Here is a 25,795-nt window from a genome sequence, read left to right on the forward strand (position 1 = left end):
TCACTTGGTCTGACATGCACTGTGAGCTGTGAGGGCTTATACACTGTAGACAGGTGTGTGCCTTTCCAAATCAAGTCCTATGTGTTTAATTAAACACGGCTGGACTCCCAATGAAGGAGTAGAACCATCTCAGGGAGGATCACAAGTAAATGGACAGCATGTGACTTAAATATGAGTGTCTGAGCAAAGGGTCTGAATACTTATGACCATGTGATATTTCAGATTTTCTTTTTATTACATTTGCAAAAATTTCTACATTTCTGTTTTTTCCAGTCAAGATGGGGTGCAGAGTGTACATTAATGTTAAAAAAAATGAACTTTTTTGAATTTACCAAATGACTGCAATGAAACAGAGTGAAAAATTTAAAGTGGTGTGAATACTTTCCGTACCCTCTGTACATACAGGTGCTTCTCACAAAATTAGAATATCACCAAAAAGTTATTTATTTCAGTTCTTCAATACAAAAAGTGAAACTCATATATTATATAGTCATTACAAACAGTGATCTATTTCAAGTGTTTATTTCTGTTAATATTGATGATTACGCTTACAGCCAGTGAAAACGCGAAAGTCATTATCTGTAAATTATAAAAGTATTCTAACACCAGCTTGAAAAATGATTTTAAAATCTGAAATGTTGACCTACTGAAATCTATGTTCAGTAAATGCACTCAGTACTCAGTCAGGGCTCCTTTTGCATCAATTACTGCATCAATGCGGCGTGGCATTGAGGCGATCAGCCTGTGGCACTGATGAGGTGTTATGGAAGCCCAGGTTGCTTTGATAGCAGCCTCGTCTCATCTGCATTGTTGGGTCTGGTGTCTCTCATCGTCCTCTTTACAGTACCCCATAGATTCTCTATGGGGTTAAGGTCAGGCGAGTTTTCTTGCCAATCAAGCACAGTGATACTGTTGATTTTAAACCTGGTATTGGTACTTTTGGCAGTGTGGACAGGTGCCAAGTCCTGCTGGAGAATGAAATTTCCATCTCCAAAAAGCTTCAGTATTTGGTCAGTATTTCACATCAGTTTTTATATGCAAATTGCCTCTTCTGAGAAAGAGGACTTAAACTCTATAGTGCCACCTGTTGGAAGTAGCGATCCTACAAGTCACAATCAACTCTTTAACGAGTCATGCAATATGACTTAGGATAAAAGCCAAATTAGAAACGATACCCATTAGACCCCAGTCCAGAGCCTCTCACCTAGCCAAATTAGTTCTCATGCTTCGCACTGACGAGGGCCAACAGCCCGAAACACCGTGTCTGCGAATTGAGATATTAATTTGGCTTTTATCCTAAGTCATATTGCATGACTCGTTAAAGAGTTGATTGTGACTTGTAGGATCGCTACTTCCAACAGGTGGCGCTATAGAGTTAAGTCCTCTTTTTATCAGAAGAGGCAATTTGCATATTATATTTCCCAGAGGAGCATTGTACGGCAAATAAGCCTCCTTACCTTGACAAGCCAGAGATGGTATGTCAATCTCCATAAGGAGAAACGATACCCCTTAGACATCAGTTTTTAAAAGCCAAAATCAGCAATGGAACAATAAATGGAAAAGTATAATAGAAACATGTTTTTTTTTACATTGGGCATGTCACTTTCAGCGTTTTTTCAGCATTTTTTTCAGCGTTTTTCACCCATTGAGTTGAATGGATGGTGAAAAAACGCTGCAAATACGCATGGTTGACTTTTCTTGCAGTGTATTTGCTGCAGGAAAGTCAAGGAGAGCCGGATGTGACGTGACACTAGGCTCTGCTACATCTAGATAGCAGACTGCATGATGCGTCCATGCAGCCTGTCATCCAGTAGAGCGGACCTGATCCCCATTCACTTGAATGGGGGGTCTGACATTACAGTGTTTGACACGCTGTCATATGCATGACAACACTGCAAACACCGCTTCCAATCGGGGGGGAAATCCTCCCCACTGGTCAGAGAGCCATGGCTCCCCACTGCCAGAAGACAGCGGGGAGCGCTCAGCTGTGATCGGAGGTGTAAACTTCACCTTCGATCACTGGTGTCAGCTGATGGGACTACTGATCCCATCATCTGACACCTACAGCCGCTAATTACAGTGACAGCAGGAGCGGCGGATGGGAGTTTTCATCTGCTGCTCCTGCGCTATAAATAAATACATTTAAAAAAAAACAAAAAAAAACAGCGTGGGTTTCCCCCTAATTTTGATAACCAGCCAGACGAAACTCACAGCTGGGGGCTGCAACCCCCAGCTCTCAGCTTCGGCAAGGCTAGTTATTAAGAATAGAGGGGTCCTCACGCTTTTTAAAAAATTATTTAAATAAATAATTTAAAAAAAAAACGGCGTGGGGTCCTCCCCATTTTTGACAACCAGCCTTGCTAAAGCTCACAGCTGGGAGCTAGTATTCTCAGGCTGGTAAGGGGCCATTGACTTGCACTGTAGCAGTGGCAAGTTGGTTAATGAGGGGTTAATGTCACCTTGCTATTGTAAGCTGACATTAAGCCGGCTTAGTAATGGAGAGGCGTCAATAGGACGCCTATCCATTACTAATCCTTTATAAATAATTAGATCCGAGACACATATATAAGTCCTCAGACGGACAGAACAACACTCCAAAATAGTATATATCATCCAAAGAAAGGAGTCACGAAACTGCCACTTCAAATATATAAAAATAACAACATTTATTGGTAACCTTTAAAATTCTCAATAGACATACATAAACATATCATAGATAGGGTAGTTGTTATGGACCTGGTGGTTAGGAGCACCCGGCAAGACCTGAGAGTTAAACTCACACAGGACAAGCTCTGGGATGTGGGAGCTCTGCTGACCGCAACCCCTAATCCTATCACACAACTAGAAATAGCCGTGGAGCGTTCCTGACTCTCCCTAGACGCCTCTTCACAGCCTAAGAGCTAGCTAGCCCTAGAGATAGAAAATAAAGCCTACCTTGCCTCAGAGAAATTCCCCAAAGGAAAAGGCAGCCCCCCACATATATTGACTGTGAGTAAAGATGAAAGTCACAAACGCAGAAATGAAACAGGTTTCAGCAAAGGGAGGCCAGACTTACTAAACAGACAGAGGATAGGAAAGGTATCTTTGCGGTCAGCACAAAAAACTACAAAAAACCACGCAGAGTGTGCAAAAAGACCTCCGCACCGACTAACGGTGCGGAGATGCCACTCTGCATCTCAGAGCTTCCAGCTAGCAAGGCAAAATCATAATATGCAGCTGGACAAGGAAACAATGAACAAATAATAACAAGCAGGAACTTAGCTTCTGCTGGAGTAGACAGGTCCCCAGAAAAATCCAAGAGCGAACTGAACCAATGCAGGAACATTGACAGCTGGCATGGAGTAACGGCGCATGCGCATATGGCGTCGGAGCCGGAACTATGGTTATGGCTCCCTGGCTCGTCGCTTTGCCCGGAGAGCCGGGCGGTGATGCTAGTTCCGACGCCATATGCGCATGCGCCGTTGTTTAAGTCCCATTATGAGCACCAGGTGCGGTGGCTCTATATATATTTAGCTAGTGACACATGCCGTACAGCCCCCCGAAGAAGCCTACGCGAAACGCGCGTAGGGGCTGGCGTGACCACCTGCACAACTCGGCTGACATGGGTGAAGTCCAGTCCTACATGTTGATTTAGATTTGTATTCATCTACGGGTCCAAAGCTGGACTAGTCATGTATTACTATTCACTATATATGCGCTTTCAGTGAACCTGTGACCTCAAGCCGCAGATTTTAGTTGTGCCTGTTGGTACTGTTACCTAAAATCCGTGATTCACAATATTATCCTATCTATGATATGGTTATGTATGTCTATTGAGCATTTTAAAGGTTACCAATAAATGTTGTTATTTTTATATATTTGAAGTGGCCGTTTCGTGACTCCTTTCTTCGGATGATATATATCCATTACTAATCCTATAGTAATTAAAGGGTTAAGTAAACACACACACATGCAGAAAAAAGTATTTTAATGAAATAAAACACCACACAGTTTTGACCATCTTTTTATCATTCTGCCATTCCAAAGCGAAGCCATCGATCTTCTGTAATAAAAATAAAATAAAAAAGCAAAGGTATTCTCCCTGATATACCGAGTGTCCCACGCAGTATCTGGGGGAGATAAAGCTTACAACCAGGAGCGCTGCTATTGCGACCGCTGCAGTATACGAAAACGTGGAAACTCCAGCTTCAATAAAATGGCGAAATTCTTTATTAGTCCAACTTCATAAAACGGACAATCCTTACAGTAGTAAGAGGACGCGGGTGGTTACATAAATATAGGCAACGCGTTTCGATCACACAGGATCTTATTCATGCCCAGCTCCCGGCTGTAAGCGACTGGGGAATGAATGAGACGGAGCGGGCGCAGGCTCAGAAACTAGCGGTGACGTCACCGAGCCTGCGCTCCCTCACTGCCTGACCTGAAGTAAACTCTGCACCGTGGGAAAATGCCAGGGAGGGGAAACCGCAGGTAATGTATCTATTCTGTTCTACCTATTCATTCTATCTACAGGAAGATTTTTTTTTTTTCTCTGTGTGCACTCAACTTTATTGGCATGCACAAAGAGAAAGAAAAACGCACCTAAACCTGCATTTTGGCGCAGCTTCTTTCCTGCAAAGATGATCGGGTTTTACTGCAGAAAAAAAAAAAAGCAGCAAAAACGCCCCGTGTGAACGCCCTTACCCTAAAGATGGACAGCTCCTTTTGAAATAGCCAATCTTATTTGTACAGACCTAAAAAACTCCATCGATCAAGTTTTTTTTTTTTTTCAACTGCTAAAGGGCTTGTTTTTTTAGGGTTGTATTTTATGAATAAAATTTAGAAACGCAGCGGATAATTGAAAGTGATTTTATACAGAAATAATGTTGTATACACTATATGGTTCTATATTGGTTGATGTAGAAAAATATGCCACTTTTAAGGCCGGCATCACACTAGGCGTAAGTAAATATGGTCCGTTTTTTACGGCCGTAATACGCAGTAATTGTCCCAAAACACTGCTCCGTATTCAATGCGAGGATGAGATTTTTACGCACAAATTTATCCGTATGGCTTCGGTGCGGCGATTTTTTTTTTTTTTTTCTCGCAGGCTTGCAAAATTGACATATCATGGATCCATCGGCTCAAATATTCTTAAAAACGTGTATATATATATATATATATATATATATATATATATATATATATATATATATATATATATATACACACACACACACACAGGGGCGGACATATCATTGGTGCAACCTGTGCGGCCGCACTGGGGCAGAAGGGGTAAGAGGGCCAATTTCAGCCTCCAAAGCAGGTGCAATTTGGCATTTTTAGGAGCTCTTGGGCTGCAAAGGGCCCATATATTGCTCTTGCACAGGAGCCCTTTTCTATCTGTGTCCACCAGTGTGTATATTATATATATATATATATATATATATATATATATATATATATATATATATATAATTCAGTGCTAGATAGCAGAAAGGACGGTAATTCAATTGCCGACTTTTCCTATCTCCTTCACAAACCCGACAGTATATGAGACGTGGTTTACATACAGTAAACCATCTCATATCCCTTCTTTTATTACATATTACTCTTTAGTAATGTAAGAAGTGTCTTTCTGTGAAATTTGGGGTTTCTAGCTATTAAATTAAAGGGTTAAATCCCGGAAAAAATTGGCGTGGGCTCCCGTGCAATTTTCTTTATAGCCTCTCATTGGGGGACACAGGAACCATGGGTGTATGCTGCTGCCACTAGAAAGCTGACACTATGCAAATAAAAAAGTTAGCTCCTCCTCTGCACTGTACACCCCACCGACTGGCATTATACTCTTCAGTTTAGCTTAGTGTCAGTAGGAGGTGGACACAGGTCTTTCATTAGACCCTTATCTACCTCAATGTGCGTTGTTTCTTTCAGGTTTTTCCGGAAGGATACAGGGTGAACAGTCACACCTGTACTCCCACAATTCGGACTATGAGTACGGTGTGTACTGCCACCCCGTATCCTCATAGATCCTTCTGCAGGACCAAGAGCCTAGCACACCAGCGTGCTTAGAAGTCCAGTCCTGCCTTCGTCCCCCACCCACTCGCCCACCAGAGCCTGTCGGATGCAGAGACAAGGACATCCATCACAGTTCCCTGGACGTCTCATTCCTTCCAGGTTAGTACCAGCGTGGGATGTTTGAGGTAAGTATTTTCCCTCCAACGGTCTGTGCCTTATTTAACCTGTAGGGCAGAGGTAAGGGGTTTTTCCCTGAGCATTGGTCCCATTTCTTTCAGCCGCTGCACCGCTTCCGTGGCTGCGGCCGCCCTGCCCCTGTTCCGGCGCAGCTGCCTTTTCTGACTACCGCGCTGCTTCTTAAACTGTGCCCGCGCTGTTCCGGCCGCTCTCAACGGCCACCTTGCACCAGCGCGGCCTCCTTTGGCCGCCGCACTGCCTGCGGCTGCCCTGCTCCGGCCGCTATAAGCGGCCGTTCATTATTTTCTTCAGTGCGGCAGCTCTGCAGGCCGCCGCTTCGCTTCGGATCCCTGCGGCTGCGCTCCTCTGGCCGCTGTAAGCGGCCGTTCATCCTGCCTTCAGCGCAGCGGCTTGCCAGGCCGTCACACCGCTTTGGGCCTGCCGCTGTATGCGGCCGCTCAGCTGTCGCGCCGCTTCCTCCCTCCGACGCCGTGGACCTTCTCCGGCACCTATCTCTAATTTAGGTTGCGGTGCCGGACTCTGCCCCTTTTCCTGTTTCATTGGGCGGGCTTTTCTCCCGCCCGACAATCTCACTGCGACAGGTGCACAGGTTCCGCCTTTTTATTTGTCCACCGGCGCCATCTTGGGACTCCTGAACACGAGTTCTCATCTGTCGTCACATTTCAGCGGTCACATCTGCAGATCGGTCCATATTGCGACAGGAGCCCATACCACTCCTGCCTAAGGGACTACTTCTCGCCGGAGGTCCATCCCATCAAGCCGGACAGCTTCCTCCGGATTCCGTTTTTTCGTCTGCCATGAGTAGCTCTGCACTGCAGACTGACACTCCCCTCTGCCCCCCTGTCCCCCTAACCCTCTGGCATTTTCTTCAGGGACCTTTTTCACAATGTCTTCCTCTAAAGGGGGCCGCTCTCGTCTTCCTACTTCTTCCTCTAATTCCTCTGCCTTAGTCAAATACTTTGCATGTGCGTCTTGTAACTGCAAACTTCCCTCAGGTCAGTCCTCTCCACTCTGTCAGGCCTGCAGCAGCCCGACTCTGTCACAATCGGTGGCGGATCTGACATGGGTGTCTCAAACTCTGGTGTCAGTGCTGGCCCGATTACCCCTGCAGCCCCCAGCAGGCGTTCTCTGATGCGCCCTCAGAGGATATTTCAGAGCTGGATTCGAACCAAATCGCTACCATGAGGGATATGGTTCAGAATCTCATTGGAGCGGTAAATCTAACCTGTGGCATCAAGGAGTCTGCTACGGATCCCGCAGATCAGGCGGTTTCCTTTAGACGGGCTAAACCACCTTCCAAGTTTTTCGCTCCTTACCCGGAATTCGAGGAGATTATGACCAGAGAAAGAGAGAACCCAACCAGACGCTTTCATAGTTTAAAGCGACTTGGCGTTTTATACCCCTCTTCTCCGGAGCTCACCACTAATTGGACTGCTTCCCCTTCGGTGGATCCTTCGGTTTCCAGACTGTCCACCAACACAGTCCTTCCACTCTCCGGCGGTGAATCTCTGAAGGATTGTAAGGATAGAGTCATAGAATCTTTCGCGAAGTCAGCCTTTGAAGCGGCCTCAGCTAGTCTTTGCCCGGCCTTTGCTTCCACTTGGGTTTCAAAATCCATATCCAAGTGGGCCAAACAACTCCGTCAGGGCATTCTGGACGGGGCTCCACCCAGACAGCTGGCGGAACTTGCAAACCAGATTTCTCACGCGGGTGAATATCTGGTCTCCGCCTCCCTGGATGCCGCGTCTTGTGCGGCTCAGGCGTCCAGCAACGCGGTTGCCATCCGCCGGACCGTGTGGCTTAAGGCCTGGCAGGCGGATTTGTCTTACCAGCCTGCCTTTTCAGAGGTTTTGTCTCTTTGGTTCTAAGCTGGACCAAATCATCAAGGACACCATCGAGGGCACAAGTTCTCTTCTTCCCCAGGCCAAACCTCGTCGTCCTCCCCTTAGACGTCAATTTCGGTCCTTTCGGCCTTTTCGTCGCTTCGTGACGTCAAACTCTTTTCCCCAGCAGCAACAGAGGTCACAGGCACGTCAGGATAAGAAGACAGTATCCTTTAGGCCCACTCCTTCCTGGTGTCCTCGGTACTCCCAGGGTAGATCCTCCAGGCCCAGGACTGGAAGGTCCACCTCGGCATGACTCTCTGCAAGATCCCAACCCACCTCCCAGGCTGGGCGGCCGTCTCCTCTTCTTCAGGGACGTCTGGATCTCCTCAGTAGAGGACGCATGGGTCAGGGAAGTTGTATCCTCGGGATACAAGATAGAGTTCGTTTCACGTCCCCGGGATCGCTTCTTCGAATCCCGACCTCCAAGAGACCCCGCTCTAGTTCCAGGTTTCTTCGCATCCATCGCTTCTCTCCTCAAAGCCAGGGTAATCGTTCCCGTCCCAGGATAAGAACGGTTCACAGGTTTCTATTCAAACCTGTTTGTGGTACCGAAAAAAGACGGCAAGGTTCGTCCCATTCTGGTTCTCAAATTGCTGAACAAGAGGGTTCGCCTGAGACACTTCAGGATGGAATCCATTTGTTCGGTAATTGCTTCCATGTAGGCTCAGGAATTTCTGTGTTCCATAGATAATCAGGACGCTACCTCCATGTCCCGATATTCCCGGGACATCACCGATTCCTGCGTTTTGTGGTGCTCCAGGAACATTTTCAGTTCGTCACCCTGCCGTTCGGTCTCGCAACCGCCACAAGGGTTTCCACGAAGATCATGGCGGCGCTGATGGCCATCTTGAGGGTCAAAGACATGGTTCTGTTTCAATACCTCGACGACATTCTCATCAAGGCTCCGTCCTTTTCTGAGGCTAACGAAAGTCTGTCCATCGTTCTCGACACCCTAGCCCGTTTTGGGTGGCTGGTCAACCGGAAGAAGTCTTGCCTTATTCCTTCTCAGCACATCATCTTTCTGGGCATGTTCTTTGACACTCGTCAGACCAAAGTCTTCTCGAAGACAAGAGATCCATCCTCTGTCGGGACATATGTTTGCTCCAGGGTCCTCGGCCTCCCTCCTTCCGTTCGGCCATGAAGGTTCTGGGGAGGATGGTAGCCACATTGGAAGAGATTCCCTTCGCCAGCAAGCCATTCTGTCTCAGTGGGACAGGTCTGTCTTCTCCCTGGATTGTCCGATCCGACTCTCTTCTTGGGTCAAACGGTCTCAACTGTTGGCTGACGTCACCTCTCATCTCCCAGGGCAGGTCCTTCCTTCCAGTTCACTGACAAGTGGTGACGATAGACGCCAGTCTGCTTGGCTGGGGTGCGGTTTTACGCCACCTGACGGTTAAGGGCCGTTTGTCGGCGCAGGAGTCAACTCTGCCGATCAATGTACTCGTGATTCGGGCCATTTTTCTGTCCCTCCGCCACTGGGAAAGGATTCTCAGGGGCCTACCAATCCGCATCCAGACGGGCAACGCCACGGCTGTGGCATATGTCAACCATCAGGGGGGGACTCGGAGCTCCCTGGCCCTGGCCGAGGTATCCAAGATCCTCCTCTGGGCAGAGACAACGGTTCCGGTGATATCCGCGGTGCATATCCCCGGCGTGAATTGGGCCTCTGACTTCCTCAGCCGCGGGGGTCTCGCGGCAGGGGAATGGTCCTTGCATCAGGAGGTCTTCCATCAGATTTGTCTTCGATGGGGGACTCCGGACGTGGACCTCACGGCGTCCCGAATGAACAGGAAGGTCCCGCAGTTCGTCTTCAGGTCTCGCGATCCTCTTGCAGTGGGCGTTGATGCTCTGGCCATTCATTGCTCACAGTTCATCCTACCCTACCTGTTCCCACCCCTTCCATTACTTCCCAAACTGTGGAAAAAGATCAAAGCGGAAGGGGTGCCGGTCATTCTGATCGCCCCGGATTTGCCCAGGAGAGCTTGGTTCGCGGAGCTCGTCAACCTTCTCGCGGACGCTCCCTGGCGCCTTCCAGACAGGCCGGATCTTCTCGGTCGCTCAGTTTAGCGGCGTGGCTGTTGAGACCGCAGTTCTAAGAGCGTGCGGCCTTTCGGACCGGGTGATTCTCACCATGATCCAGGCTCAGAAGTCTTCGTCTTCCAGGATCTACTATCGTACCTGGAAGGCTTACTTCCGTTGTTGCGAGTCCAACCGCGTTTCATCTATGTCCTTTTCCCTGCCTTCCATCTTGGCCTTCCTTCAGGCAGGACTGGATTCGGGCCTTGCTCTGAGTTCCCTAAAGGGCTAGGTTTCTGCTTTTTCCATCCTTTTTCAGAAGACTTTAGCTTCTCGGCCACAGGTTAAGACCTTCCTTCAAGGAGCAGCCCATGCTGTCCCTCCGTATAGGGCCCCTGTGGATTCATGGGATTTGAATCTTGTGCTGGACATTCTGAGGGGTTCCCCCTTTGAGCCTCTGAGGGAGATTCCCATGTCAGTTCTATCTTGGAAGGTGGCCTTTCTTGTGGCCATCACTTCTATCCGCCGCGTTTCCGAGTTGGTGGCCCTGTCTTGCCGTCCTCCGTTCTTGGTCATTCACCAGGACAAAGTGGTCCTCAGGCCTCCGCCTTCTTTAATACCTAAGGTGGTTTCCACCTCAACGAGGACATTGTTCTACCTTACTTTTGTCCAGCTCCGACTCATCCTCTGGAGCGATCGTTGAACAAGCTGGACCTCGTCAGGGCAGTGAGGATCTACCTGGATAGAACGTCCACTTTCCGGAAGACGGATTCTCTTTTCGTCATTCCTGATGGCACGCGCAGAGGCCAACCGGCTTCTAAGGCGACTATTGCTTGCTGGATCAGAACGGCAATTCTGGAGGCTTACCAGGTCAAGAACATAGTGCCCCCTCCTGGCTTACCAGGTCAAGAACATAGTGCCCCCTCCTGGGATCAAGGCTCCACCCTACAGCTTTGCAATGCGGCAACTTGGTCTTCCATCCACACATTCGCCAAATTTTACAAGGTCCATAACTACGCTTCGGCGGACGCCAGCCTAGAAGGATCTTGCAGGCGCCGCGGTGATGCGCCCTCTGCAGGATGAACTCATATAAACTCGAGCCTGGGAACTTTTCAGAATATTTTCCCACGCTCGAGTTCATATGAGTTCATCCAGCAGAGGGCGCATCACCGCGACTCAAGGTAACTACAGAACATTCCCCTGCATTCCATTCATTCACCAAGTTTGACAGCTAGGAGCACAGCTGCATTAGCAGAGCTCCTGGGTGTAAAATTATTTAACCCCTTCAGATGGATTTACAGCGTGGGACTAGACTGTAACGACGGAAGGTATGTAATATTGTTGTTTGTTTTTTTTAACTTTGTTTCAGGTGACAAGGGTCTTCAGGTGGATTAAGAGTAAAATAAAATATTAAAACACCACGTGTCTTTATTTCATTAACCCCTTTCTGACCTCGGACGGGATAGTACGTCCGAGGTCAGAAGCCCCGCTTTGATTTGGGCTCCGGCGGTGAGCCCGCATCAAAGCCGGGACATGTCAGCTGTTTTGAACAGCTGACATGTGCCCGCAATAGACGCAGGCAGAATCGCGATCTGCCCGCGCCTATTAACTAGTTAAATGCCGCTGTCAAACGCAGACCGCGGCATTTAACTACCGCATCCGGCCGGGCGGCCGGAAATGACGGCATCGCCGACCCTCTTCACATGATCGGAGGTCGGCAATGCTTCAGTATTGTAACCATAGAGGTCCTTGAGACCTCTATGGTTACTGATCTCCGGCAGCTGTGAGCACCACTCTGTGGTCGGCGCTCACAGCACACCTGATTTTCTGCTACATAGCAGAGAACAGCAGATCGCTGCTATGTAGCAGAGCCGATCGTGCTGTGCCTGCTTCTAGCCTCCCATGGAGGCTATTGAAGCATGGCAAAAGTAAAAAAAAAAAATGTGAAAAAATATAAAAGTTTAAATCACCCCCCTTTCGCCCCAATCAAAATAAATCAATAAAAAAAAAATCAAATCTACACATATTTGGTATCGCCGCGTTCAGAATCGCCCGATCTATCAATTAAAAAAAAGCACTAACCTGATCGCTAAACGGCGTAGCGAGAAAACAATTCGAAACATCAATTACGTTTTTTTGGTCGCCGCGACATTGCATTAAAATGCAATAACGGGCGATCAAAAGAACGTATCTGCACCAAAATGCTATCATTAAAAACGTCATCTCGGCACGCAAAAAATAAGCCCTCAACCGACTACAGATCATGAAAAATGGAGATGCTACGAGTATCGGGAAATGGCGCAATTTTTATTTTTTTTTTATTTTTTTTTTAAAGCAAAGTTTGGAATTTTTTTCACCACTTAGGTAAAAAATAACCTAGTCATGTTAGGTGTCTATGAACTCGTACTGACTTGGAGAATCATAATCTCAGATTTAGTATTTAGTGAACCTAGCAAAAAAGCCAAACAAAAAACAAGTGTGGGATTGCACTTTTTTTGCAATTTCACCGCACTTGGAATTTTTTTCCCGTTTTCTAGTACACGACATGCTAAAACCAATGATGTCTTTCAAAAGTACAACTCGTCCCGCAAAAAATAAGCCCTCACATGGCCAAATTGACGGAAAAATAAAAGTTATGGCTCTGGGAAGGAGGGGAGTGAAAAACGAACACGGAAAAACGAAAAATCCCAAGGTCATGAAGGGGTTAAAATACTTTTTAATAATGTGTGTGTGTTTTATTAACCATTTCGTACTTTTTAATAATGGATAGGTTTCATAATTGACGCCGCTCCATTATTAACCTGGCTTAATGTCGCCTTACAATAGCAAGGTGACATTAACCCTTCATTACCCCATATCCCACCACTGCAGGGGAGGGGGAAGAAAGAGGCTAAGTGCCAGAATAGGCGCATCTTCCAGATGTGCCTTTTCTGGGGTGACTGGGGGCAGATGTTTTTAGCCAGGGGGGGCCAATAACCATGGTCCCTCTCTAGGCTATTAATATCTGCCCTCAGTCACTGGCTTTCTCACTCTGGCGGAGAAAATTGTGCGGGAGCCCAAGCCAATTTTTTTCGGGATTTAACCCTTTAATTTAATAGCTAGAAACACCAAATTTGACAAAGACACTTCTTACATTACTAAAGAGGAATATGTAATAAAAGAAGGGATATGAGATGGTTTACTGTATGTAAACCATGTCTCATATCCTGTTGGGTTTGTGAAGGAGATAGGAAAAGCCGGCAATTGAATTACCGGCTTTTCTGCTATCTGGCGCAGAATTATATATATATATATATATATATATATATATATATATATATATATATATATATATATATATATATACACACACACATATATACACACACATACATATTCTATGTGTACACATTTATTCTACCTATTCTATTCTAACCTGTCAGTGTAATTTTACTGTACACCGCGCTGAATTGCCGGCTTTCTCGCAAGTCACACTCATGGTCCGTGTGTAATCCGTAATTTTCTCGCCCCATAGACTTTCATTGGCGTATTTTTTGCGCATTACGCTGACAAACGCAGCCTGCTGCGATTTTCTTCCCCCCCCCCCCCCCCCCCCGTAATATACGGCAAATAGGAGCTGCCCCATAGAGAATCATTGGGCCGTGTGCAATGCGTATTTTCTGGACGTATTTTCTGCGCTCATACGTCTGTAGAACTCGCTAGTGTGACGCCGGCCTAAGACGTAGGACAGAGCTTCTTCATATTCCTCAGTCATGTGCCCCTTTCTCAAATTAAAGACATAAAAAGTACCCCCAAAGCAACAAGAATATAGAGAGTAAGATGTTGGTCATTCCTTCTGACAAAAATATGTGACTTTATATAGATAGATTTCTTCCGAATTTTAACAGTACTTTCATTATGTATTTTGTGCTGCTGTATCTTTAGTTAGTCACCCCAAGTCGAAGTAAAATTTCAGAAGCATCAATAAATATTTCTGTGGCTTGTGGTTTAAAGATGGACAATTCGTCAGCATCGAAAAAAACTCGTGAGTCAAACTTTTGTTGCATAAAGTGATGTGTTCAATGGTAAAGATTTGATACACTCTAACAGCAATCCTAGTTATGGTAGGGAGCTATTACTACTTTATATGTTTTTTGGGTGTAGAAATACATGTTAGGCTACTTTCACACTGGCGTTTTTTTTTTTTTTTTTAATACGTCGCAATGCGTCGTTTAGGGGAAAAAACGCATCCTGCAAAGTTGTTTGCAGGATGCGTTTTTGCCCCATAGAGTTACATTACCGACGCATTGCGACGTATTGGCACACGTCGCAACCGTCTTGCGACGGTTGCGCAGTGTTGTGGCGGACCGCCGGGAGTAAAAAACGTTAAATGTAACGTTTTTTGCAGCCGACGGACCGCTTTTTCCGACCGCGCATGCGCGGCCGGAACTCCGCCCCCACCTCCCCGCACCTTACAATGGGGCAGCGGATGCGCCGGAGAAATGCATCCGCTGGACCCGTTGTGCGGCACAACAAACGCTAGCGTCGGAATCTCGGCCGGACGCAATGCGACGGGCCGAATCCGACGCTAGTGTGAAAGTAGCCTTAGTTGCTGTTGTTATGGCTTCATAATGTTCTATAATTCAAGTAGAAAATGTTTTTTTTTCTTTCAGCAATTTTAAGTAGAGGAAGAATAAAACTACCTCTAGAAATGATAAGCTGCTCTTCCAGAATTATGGCTCCGATCACAAACATAAAGGGCTACACAAGACACACAAAGCAAACTGCAGCACTGAAGGTTTGTGCCTGAATATGACTATTACTCATAGGGGTCTATGCAGATTGATTTGCTGCGTTAATGAGGCCTTAGGGTATATTCACACTTCATGTTTTTGGAGCGGTCTCCCATGTGTTTTTGCATTTTCTTGTTCTAGCAAAGTTAATTTGATTTTTTTAAATCCCACTGTGAGGCAGTGACTGGTGTTGTATGCGAGGGTCGCCATGTGTACCCCAGGATGTGCACAGAAGCGTATTGAGGCCGCTGGAGTGCATTGCAGTCACAGGCATAGCTGTGATTGTAATGCAAAATAAAAGTAAGTGTTGGTCATGGGCAAGCTATTTGCCCAAAGCAGAATTAAGAAAACCTGCCATGGGCTTTTATTTTTGAAGCGGACTTGAAGGCCAGGTCTTCCAAGTTGCCTATGGCCACAGGTTCTTTGTAAAAATCCTGCAGCATAGGGTTGGGTGTGTAAGTCTTTGTTTGTAACCTTGCAGAGCAGGAGGCTCTGCAAAGCTTTAGCCTGTGTGTAGCAATTCAGAGCCAATAGGCCTGGCACCCCTCGGTGTACATGGCGGCGCAGTCACCCACGGCAACTGGTCTCAGTTACGGACTGTCTTGTTTCCTGCTGCGTTCCAGAGGATACCTTTTGAGTTCCAGTTGTAAGTTTTCCTTGGACATTAAAGGACATTTGTTTTGAACGTTTCACTGGTCACTGCCTGTCTGTCACACTGCAGCAATCCCCCTGCACTACACCCATGTACATGTAGCTTATTTTTCCTTGCAGATTTGAAGCAGTTTCAGATCTTCAACTTGTCAATTCTTTCAGTGATTTTGCAACGTTTTTCTCTCATTCTCATGACAGGGAAAAAACACATTAAAAAACACATCCTTTTTATGGCGTTTTTCCTGCTGAGAAACACGTTTTTTATGGAAAAATTTCTGCAACAAATACTTAACATGTGTACACACACTCTCCAACTCCTAGGTTGTTTTTGATTTTAGAATGCTTTCAGCAAGGGCTTCTTAGTTTGGGTTAACTTAGAAGCTGTAGTTAGTAACCAAAATATACGGTAATTTCTGTTTAGCAGAAATGTATGACTTCTGACAAACAATCAATCCAGTCCAACGAAAAGGATGGGAAACTTTTAAAAGGAGGTAAAGACCAATTCTCAGTTTTCTGTATTTAACTGTTAAGATAAAACATTTCTATATTTCTACATTGTACTAAAATGTTTTGTTAATTATTTCCAGATAAGCAAATGGAGATAGTGCCTGAAACACAGATTACTGTCAGAAACAATCCTGTTCTGTACGTATCTTGAATATCTTAACTATAATATTGTTTAGAATTCAGCTTGAAGGGGTAATTCCAACTCCAAGATCCTATCCTAATATTTAGCATGCATAATAAAACAAATACTAACAAACACCTCCAGTTAAAAATGTAGTATAGTTCTCGTGATTCGCTGTGTTGCTTACCTCATGCGCAAAGGCATTGCAGTAGTTTTGGTATCCACTCTATAGTGACAGTTACTTTGTAGTGATCATAACCATGGATCCCTAGGCTAATGCAATGCCCTGCACATGGGGTAAGCGGCATAGGTTATTAGGAGAACTATACTACATTTCTAATTTGAGGTATTTGCTAATATTATTATTATTATACCTGCTACATATTGGGAAATATCACAGGACTAGTCTTTATAATATGTATATTTTATTTGTATGTGATTTGTGCTGAAGTTCCTTGTCATGATAAGAAAATCTGTTTAAGATGTATCATTTTCTAAATACACACACTCGCAAGCACACATACATTGTGCCTCTACCTTTCTTGTTTCCTGATGCATAAAGACTTGGGTTTGTTCATGGCTCCTACCATTCTGATTCACCTACCTTTCTGGCTCAATGCTCTTAAACTGGGTGAAATTATTTCTGAGTCGGCTGTAGGCAAAAGTTATCATGTGCCTCAGAATCAGCCATGGTGTTTAGGTCTTTACAGAAGGTCCAGTTCTATTCTTTTGGCATTTCTCTGGCTTCCTCACATAAGGGAAACTGACTCTACTGTACTGGAATCCATGATACAAGCCATGTTGTTTCTGGTGCCCACACTATCAAACTTTTAAATTTAGTTCTGACTAGAGCACCCCTGCCTGAAGATCAGTCTCACTTGGGACCTCTTGTGTTTGGGTTGCCACCTTCTCTTTTTAGGGGTTTTTGAATCACCCACATCTCAAACCTGAAGTAGTCAGCCCTTATAACACCCTTGTTTTTAGGCCCACTATTTTCTCCTGCACATTCTATCATGTCATCCGTCCATGGATTTTGTCTTATTTTGGACAGTGAATTTTCTCATCTAAGGAGTAAGTGTCTCTTTACAAAGAAAGATTCCACTACTTCTTTTCCAGTCTATTTGAAGTTTTTAAAAGAATGGATCTGTATGTCCTATCCTAGACTAAAAGCTTCAATCATTCTGTTCAAGTATGTTTCTTGAAGATGGAGACATTTAGAGTCACAAATGTATTGTGGGCTGCTGAGACTTTTGGGGTATCTGAGATCAGAGGGTCACAGCGATTAGCAGATCGCAAGTCCTTTTTGCACTCCGCTCAGCATTTAATAAGAGTGGAGCAGATTGATTTTCACTCAGTGGTTATGGGGTTAAGAGTTCCTTTTTGATTCTAATGGGATTCCATATGGCTCTAAACTTCTCTGTGGCATCTTGCTGCCATTCAGTTCCATTATTTAAAATCACTCGTAGCTCTCTCCTTTGCCAGTTATAATTTTTCTATGCTGACTTCCCTGGACAAGTTGTTCCAATGCCTAGAGAAGCAGTTCCAGTTAAAGCTGTGGAGTTTCATTTGTTGTTTGATTTCTCCCGGTTTGTCTTCCTCCCTGTGATTTTACTGTAGTAATGAGACTAGTGTCTTGCTGCCCTACACATTAGTCAGGGTTATCTCAGGGCTAGCCAGGGCTTAGTCTCGTGATGTTGCACTGGGGTAAGGACCTGTCTAGGAATGATAGGGAGCACAGGGTTCAGTCTCAGGTGAGTGTTTAGGGGTCTCCCTCCTCATCATCAGGGCTATCTTTACCTATTTCCCTGGGTTTTTCTTTTGCTCCGCATACCGAGCATTTCCTTGCTCTGGTGTGACATTATCACTTACCCTTTTTTTCCTCCGGATAATAAAATGGATACTGTCACAGCTCTTAAAAAAACACATGCAGAGTCTGTCTGTCTTTGGAATTACAGATCTGCGGTCATTGGTTTTGCAACAGCAGACTTCAGATCTGATGGTCTCTGCATCTAGGCATACTTGACCTAAACCCAAGGTGGTCCTCTTGGGCAGGTTTTCTTGGGGGTGGGATAAATTTGTGGTGTTAAAGGAAGTTTGCAAACTCTACTTCAGGCTCTGTCCGCTTTCTTCTGGGAGTGAGGAACAGCAGGTGGGGATTGCTGTTTCTCTCCTTCAAGGAGATCCTCAACCTGGGCTTTTTCCCTTCCGACCGACTCAGTTCTACCGCTTGGTAGATGAGTTTTTTACAACCCTGGATGTCATCTATGATGATTTTGACCGAGTCTCCCTTGCTGAGTCCGATCTATGTAAACTTTAGCAGGGGGATCGGCCAGCAGTGGAGTTTTTTTCAGAGGTCCGCAATGGGGCAAATGACACCATGTGCAATGACCCTTAGAAGTAATTTTTTTCAGGGTCTATCAGAAAGGTTAAAAGACACTCTTGTTTTGTATGAAACTCCTCAATCCTTAGAGGGCACTACGGCTTTAGCCATTGAGATTGATGGACACTTTAGGGCTAGACCTGTGATGACTGCTTCCCCTGTAGTAGTCTCTATGGGTGACCTCCCTCTTGTATTCTCTGATTACCCATGCAGTTGAGGGGGGACTATCCTCAATCTGGACCTCCTGCGGTTTGACTTAAATGGGAGTTTATTTCTTTTGCCGTCAAAGAGGTCTTTAACCCCTTAATCTCATATGACGTATTATCCCGTCGAGGTGACCTGGGACTTAATTCCCAGGGACGGGATAGTACATCATATGCGATCGGCCGCGGGGGGAGCGCGGACGATCGCCGCCAGATGTCAGCTGATTACAGCTGACATCCGGCACTATGTGCCAGGGGCGGACCGCTCCTGGCACATTATCCCCCGGAACACTGCGATCAAATATGATCGCAACATTCTGGCGGCATAGGGAAGCATCGCAAATCCGGATCCAAAATGGCCGCGGGTTCCTTCTGGGTCCTGCAGGGTGGTGGCTTGCAAGCGCCCGCTGAGATCAGGCATCGGCAAGCCTCCTGCACTGCCTGTCAGATCGCTGATCTGACATAGTGCTTTGCAAAGTGTCACATCAGCGATCTGACACTAAAGCATGATGTCCCACCCTGGGACAAAGTAAAAAAAAAAGTAAAAAAATATATATTTACATGTGTTGAAAAACAAATCTTAAATAAAGAAAAAAATATATATTGTTCCAATAAATAAATTTCTTTAAATAAATAAAAAAACAATAAAAGTACACATATTTAATATCGCCGCGCCAATAACAGCCCGATCTATAAAACTGTCCGACTAGTTAACCCCTTCAGTGAACACTGTAAAAAAAAAAAAAAAAAAGCGAGGCAAAAAACAACGCTTTATTATCATACCGCCAAACAAAAGTGGAATAACGCGCGATCAAAAAGATGGATATAAATAAACTTGGTACCTCTGAAAACGTCATCTTGTTTCGCAAAAAACGAGCTGCCATCCAGTATCATCAGCAAAAAATAAAAGTTAGTCCTCAGAATAAAGCGATGCAAAAATATTTTTAATATATAATAGTTTTTATTGTGTAAAAGCGCCAAAACATAAAAAAATATAAATGAGGTATCGCTGTAATCGTACTAACCCAAAGAATAAAACTGCTTTATCAATTTTACCAAATGCGGAACGGTATAAACATCCCCCCAAAGGAATTCATGAATTGCTGGTTTTTGGTCATTCTGCCTCACAAAAATAGGAATAAAAAGCGATCAAAAAATATCATGTGCCTGAAAATAGTACCAATACAAACATCAACTAGTTCTGCAAAAATCAAGACCTCATATGACTCTGTAGACCAAAATATGGAAAAATTATAGCTCTCAAAATGTGATGACGCAAAAACTATTTTTTGCAATAAAAGCGTCTTTTAGTGTTTGACAGCTGCCAATTATAAAAATCTGCTAAAAAAATGCTATAAAAATTAACTCAAACCCCCCTTCATCACCCCCTTAGTTAGGGAAAAATAATAACATTAAAAAAAATGTATTTATTTCCATTTTCCCAATAGGGTTGGGGCTAAAATTCGGTTAGGGTTAGGGCTACAGTTAGGGTTGGGGCTAAAGTTAGGGTTAGGGTTGGGGCTAAAGTTAGGGTTAGGGCTACAGTTCGGATTGGGGCTAAAGTTTGGGGTGGGGCTAAAGTTAGTTTTGGTGCTAAAGTTAGGGTTTGGATTACATTTGCAGTTGGGATTAGGGTTAGGGGTGTGTCAGGGTTAGAGGTATGGTTAGGGTTATGGTTGGGATTAGTGTTAGGGGTGTGTTGGGGTTAGTGGTGTAGTTAGGGTTGGGATTAGGGTTTGGGGTGTGTTGGGGTTAGGGTTGTGGTTAGGGTTGGGTTTAGGGTTAGGGGTGTGTTCGGGTTAGGGTGGGAGTTAGAATTGAGAGGTTTCCACTGTTTAGTTAGGCACATCAGGGGCTCTCCAAACGCGACATGGCGTCCGATCTCAATTCCAGCCAATTCAGCGCTGAAAAAGTAAAACCGTGCTCCTTCCCTTCCGAGCTCTCCCTTGTGCCCAAACAGGGGTTTACGCCAACATATGGGTTATCAGCGTACTCAGGACAAAAAACTTTTGGGGTCAAATTTCTCTTGGAAAAATAAAAAACTGGGGGCTAAAAAATCATTTTTGTGGGAAAAAAAAGATTTTTTATTTTCACGTCTCTGCATTATAAACTGTAGTGAAACACTTGGGGGTTCAAAGTTCTCACAAAACATCTAGATAAGTTCCTTGGGGGGTCTAGTTTCCAATATGGGGTCACTTGTGGGGGGTTTCTGCTGTTTAGGTACATCAAGGGCTCTGCAAATGCAACGTGACGCCTGCAGACCAATCCATCTAAGTCTGCATTCCAAACGGCTCTCCTTTCCTTTCGAGCTCAGCCATGCGCCCAAACGGTGGCTCCTCCCCACATATGGGGTATCAGCGTACTCAGGACAAATTGGACAACAACTTTTCCTGGTCCAATTTCTCCTGTTTTCCCTTGGGAAAATACAAAACTGGGGGGCTTAAAAATCATTTTTGTGGAAAAAACACTTGGGGGTTCAAAGTTCTCACAACATATCTAGATAGGTTCCTTGAGGGGTCTAGTTTCCAGTATAGGGTCACATATGGGGGGGGGGGTTTCTACTGTTTAGGTACAGTACAAACCAAAAGTTTGGACGCACCTCATTTAAAGATTTTTCTGTATTTTCATGACTCTGAAAATTGTACAATCACACTGAAAGCATCAAACTATGAATTAACATATGTGGAATTATATACTTAACAAAAAAGTGTGAAACAACTGAAATTATGTCTTATATTCTAGGTTCTTTAACCCCTTCACCCCGAAGCCTGTTTTCAACTTCCTGACCAGGCCATTTTTTTCAATTCTAACCACTGTCACTTTATAAGGTCATAACTCTGAAACGCTTCAACGGATCCTGGTGATTCTGAGATTGTTTTCTCGTGACATATTATACTTTATGATAGTAAAATTTCTTCGATTTGACTTGCGTTTATTTGTGAAAAAAGCGGAAATTTGGCAAAAGTTTTGAAAATTTTGCAATTTTTGAATTTTTATGCCCTTAAATCAGAGAGATATGTCACAAAAATTAGTTCATAAATAACATTTCCCACATGTGTACTATACATCAACACAATTTTGGAACAAAAATATTTTTTGGTCAGGAAGTTTTAAGGGTTAAAATTTGACCTGCGATTTTTCATTTTTTCAATAAAATTTAGGAAACCATTTTTTTTTTTAGGGAACACCTCACACTTGAAGTCACTTTGAGAGGTCTATATAACAGAAAACACCCAAAAGTGACACCATTCCAAAAACTGCACCCCTCAAGGTACTCAAAACCACATTCAAGAAGTTTATTAACCCAGTGATTTTCAACCTTTTTTGAGCCGCGGCACACTTTTTATACTTAAAAAATCCCGAGGCACACCACCAACCAAAATGGCACAAAATGGTGTGTCCAGGTTTGAGATGAAAGTCTGCAGTCATTCTATGTGACTGCAGGCTTCTGAATTCTCACAGCGCAAGCACTGCACACTTTCAGGATTCTCCCTTGCCGGTGGCCAGAGTGGACGGTCATGACAGCACAAGTATGTGATTTGGATACTTCTGGCCACATTCTAACTAGACGTGTCCGGCCTCAGTCAATTCATTTTCATTGAATGAGGCCACACATGTCTAGTCAGCACGTGACCGCATGTATGTAAATCACCAACATCAGAGAATTATGATAGCAGTGTGCACTGTGAGAATTCAGAAGTCTGCAGTCACATAGTATGACTGCAGACTCATCACAACCTTGGACATCCCCTTTAATGTTCCTAACAAATAAAAATGAGAATTAGTATCACAAAAAAAACACATTTACATCCAGGTACCTGATAGATGACGTTGTTTGTGGAGTCGCCTCTTTCTTTTCATCTTCACCTTGTCCAGATGCCATGATGATGACTCTTCTCATCCACCGGCAGAGCTCGTTTCTGCAGACTTCCATCTTCTCCTGTCTTCTGCAGCACATCCCGACACAACACCCTTAAAGATAGCAGTGTTATTATAATGCTCCGGAATAACAATATCTGCCCTAGGCTGAGCCCCTGAGTAAATAATTGCCCCTCACTTTATTCCCAGCACATATGACCCTCACTGTCCCTCTTATGGTACATGCCATCCACACTACCCTCTCTCTCTTTTCCATACTTCCCGCTGCCTTCTCATACTGTGTCCCTCATAGAGAGCCCAGTCTCTCTACTGTGCCCCTTCATTACACTCCTCCTACTTGGCATACTGTCTCCTCCTGGCTGTTACCCTCACACTACTCAGTATCTATTATGTGTCCACTCACACTTTCATCCCCCATACTGTCTGCACACATTTCTAATAGCCTCCTCCTGTTCATCCCCCCCCCTGCTAACATACCCCTTTGCTCTCTCCATATTTCCTCCTCACACATTCCCCCGACTCCCCATACTGTCCTCACACATCCCATCACCGTTGCTCCCAGTACTGTCAGCACACATTTTTCCCCTCGCTACTGTGTCCACCCCCATCTCCCCACTCACCCCCACAGAATATATCCACTGCCCTTCCGATAGAATAAATCCATCCCCTTCTACAGAATAAATGCACCCTGCCCCACACATGCTAAATAAATTCCAGCCCCCCCACGTACACACTGAATAAATCCCCCCCACACACTGAATAAATCCCCCCCACACACTGAATAAATCCCCCCCACACACTGAATAAATCCCCCCCACACACACTGAATAAATCCCCCCCACACACACTGAATAAATCCCCCCCACACACACTGAATAAATCCCCCCACTCACTGAATAAATCCCCCCCACACTGAATAAATCCCCCCCACACACTGAATAAATCCCCCCACTCACTGAATAAGTCCCCCCCACACAGAATAAATCCCCCCCCACAGAATAAATCCCCCCCACACACTGAATAAATCCCCCACACACTGAATAAATCCCCCCACACACTTAATAAATCCCCCCACACACTTAATAAATCCCCCCCACACACTTAATAAATCCCCCCACATACTCCCCATAAACCCACCCCACGCTGAATCTTCGGTGTCTTCAGCTCCACAGCACAGGAGCACTTACCACCAAGTGTCTTCTGTCTCCTGCGCGCCGGATAGTGACGTTAGCAGCGTGATCACATGACTTGATCACGCTGCTGGCGTCGCTCTGACCCAGCGGTCAGAGCCTCAATTGTACTCGCAGCTGGTAGATGTCTGCGAGTACAATTGATCTCCGGGAGCCGGCGCGCTGCAGCTTCTCTGTGCCGGCTGTCAGCTTGACAGTCGGCACAGAGAACAGCTGACTCCCGTTCCCCGCGGCACACCCGACCATGTGTCGCGGCACACTAGTGTGCCGCGGCACACTGGTTGAAAAACACTGTATTAACCCTTCGAGTGCTTCACAGGAGCTGAAGCAATGTGGAAGGAAAAAATGAACATTGAAATTTTTAGTCACAAAAATGATCATTCACCAGCAATTTGTTTATTTTCACAAGGGTAAAAGGAGAAAATTATTCTCTAAAGTTGGTGAGCAATTTCTCCTGAATACGCTGATACCCCATATGTGGGGGAAAACCACTGTTTGGGTGCACAGCAGGGCTCAGAAGGGAAGGAGCGCCTTTTGACTTTTTGAACGCAAAATTGGCTGGAATTGAGAGTGGACGCCATGTTGCATTTGAATAGCCCCTGATGTGCCTAACCTTTGGAAAACTCCAACAAGTGACCCCATTTTGGAAACTAGACCCTTTAGCGAACTTATGTAGCTGTGTGGTGAGCACTTTGAATCCCCAGGTGCTTCACAGAAGTTTATAACGTAGAGCCGTGAGCAAAAAAAAAAATCAAATTTTTTCCACAAAAATTATCTTTAAGCAGCGATTTTTTTATTTTCTCAAGTGTAAAAGGAGAAAATGGTCCACTAACATTGTTGAGCAATTTGTCCTGAATACGCCGATACCCCATATGTGGCGGAAAACCACTGTTTGTGCGCACGGCAGGGCTCAGAATGGAAGGAGTGCCGTTTTGGATTGCAGACTTTGATGGAATGGTCTGCTGGCATCATGTTGCATTTGCAGAGGCCCTGATGTGCCTAAACAGTGGAAATCTCCCAAAAGTGACCCCATTTTGGAAACTAGACCTCCCAAGGAATTTATTTAGATATGTGGGAGCACCATAAACCTCCAAGTGCCTCACAGAAAGTTATAACGTTGAGTCATGAAAATAAAAAAATTCAAATTTTTTCCACAAAAATTATCTTTTAGCCCCATTTTTTTATTTTCAGGGCTCAGAATGGAAGGAGTGACGTTTTGGATTGCAGACTTTGATGGAATGGTCTGCGGACATCATGTTGCGTTTGCAGAGCCCCTGATGTGCCTTAACATTGGCAATCCTCCACAATTAACCCCATTTTGGAAACTACACCTCTAAAGGAATTTATCTAGAGGCATAGTTTTATAGTAATAACTATAATGCTTTTGGTTTTAGTGTATGAATTTATAATGTGGCGGTATGTGTAAGATGTGCTCGGTACATAAGATTATAGATGTGTTGTGTCAATATGGTATAAACTAATTTTATTAATTTGTGGACGTGTGATACGCTTTGAAACAATCCTTAATGCAAAGGCCAGGTTTCTCAGGGCAGGTTTCACAATGGTAAGTTGTGTCCTTTCGGATTCCCCTCTTGGAGCATACTATGCACCGTTTTTGTGATCGGCCTGTCCTCGCTGCTTGGGGAACCTGTCCTGGGAAATGTTGACCTGGGACAATACGTGCACTATCAATTCAGAAGTACTGGGGTCCTCACCTCCCCGAGTGCCAAACATTAGGACCTTGATGACTTCCTCCTGAAACTGAAGGAAGGTCCCCGTATTGCCTGTAGATTGGGACAGCACAAAAGCATTGTACAGTGCCATCTGTACAATGTGCACTGCCAATTTTTTGTACCATACTTTGGCTTTTCGCATGGCACTGTATGGCTGGAGGACCTGATCTGAAAGATCTACACCCCCCCATATACCGATTTGTAATCCAAGATACAATCTGGCTTTTGGACTTGTGCTGTGGTCCCACGAACAGTGACAAGG

Source organism: Ranitomeya imitator, chromosome 2 (assembly GCF_032444005.1).
Source record: "Ranitomeya imitator isolate aRanImi1 chromosome 2, aRanImi1.pri, whole genome shotgun sequence".
Lineage (NCBI taxonomy): Eukaryota > Metazoa > Chordata > Amphibia > Anura > Dendrobatidae > Ranitomeya > Ranitomeya imitator.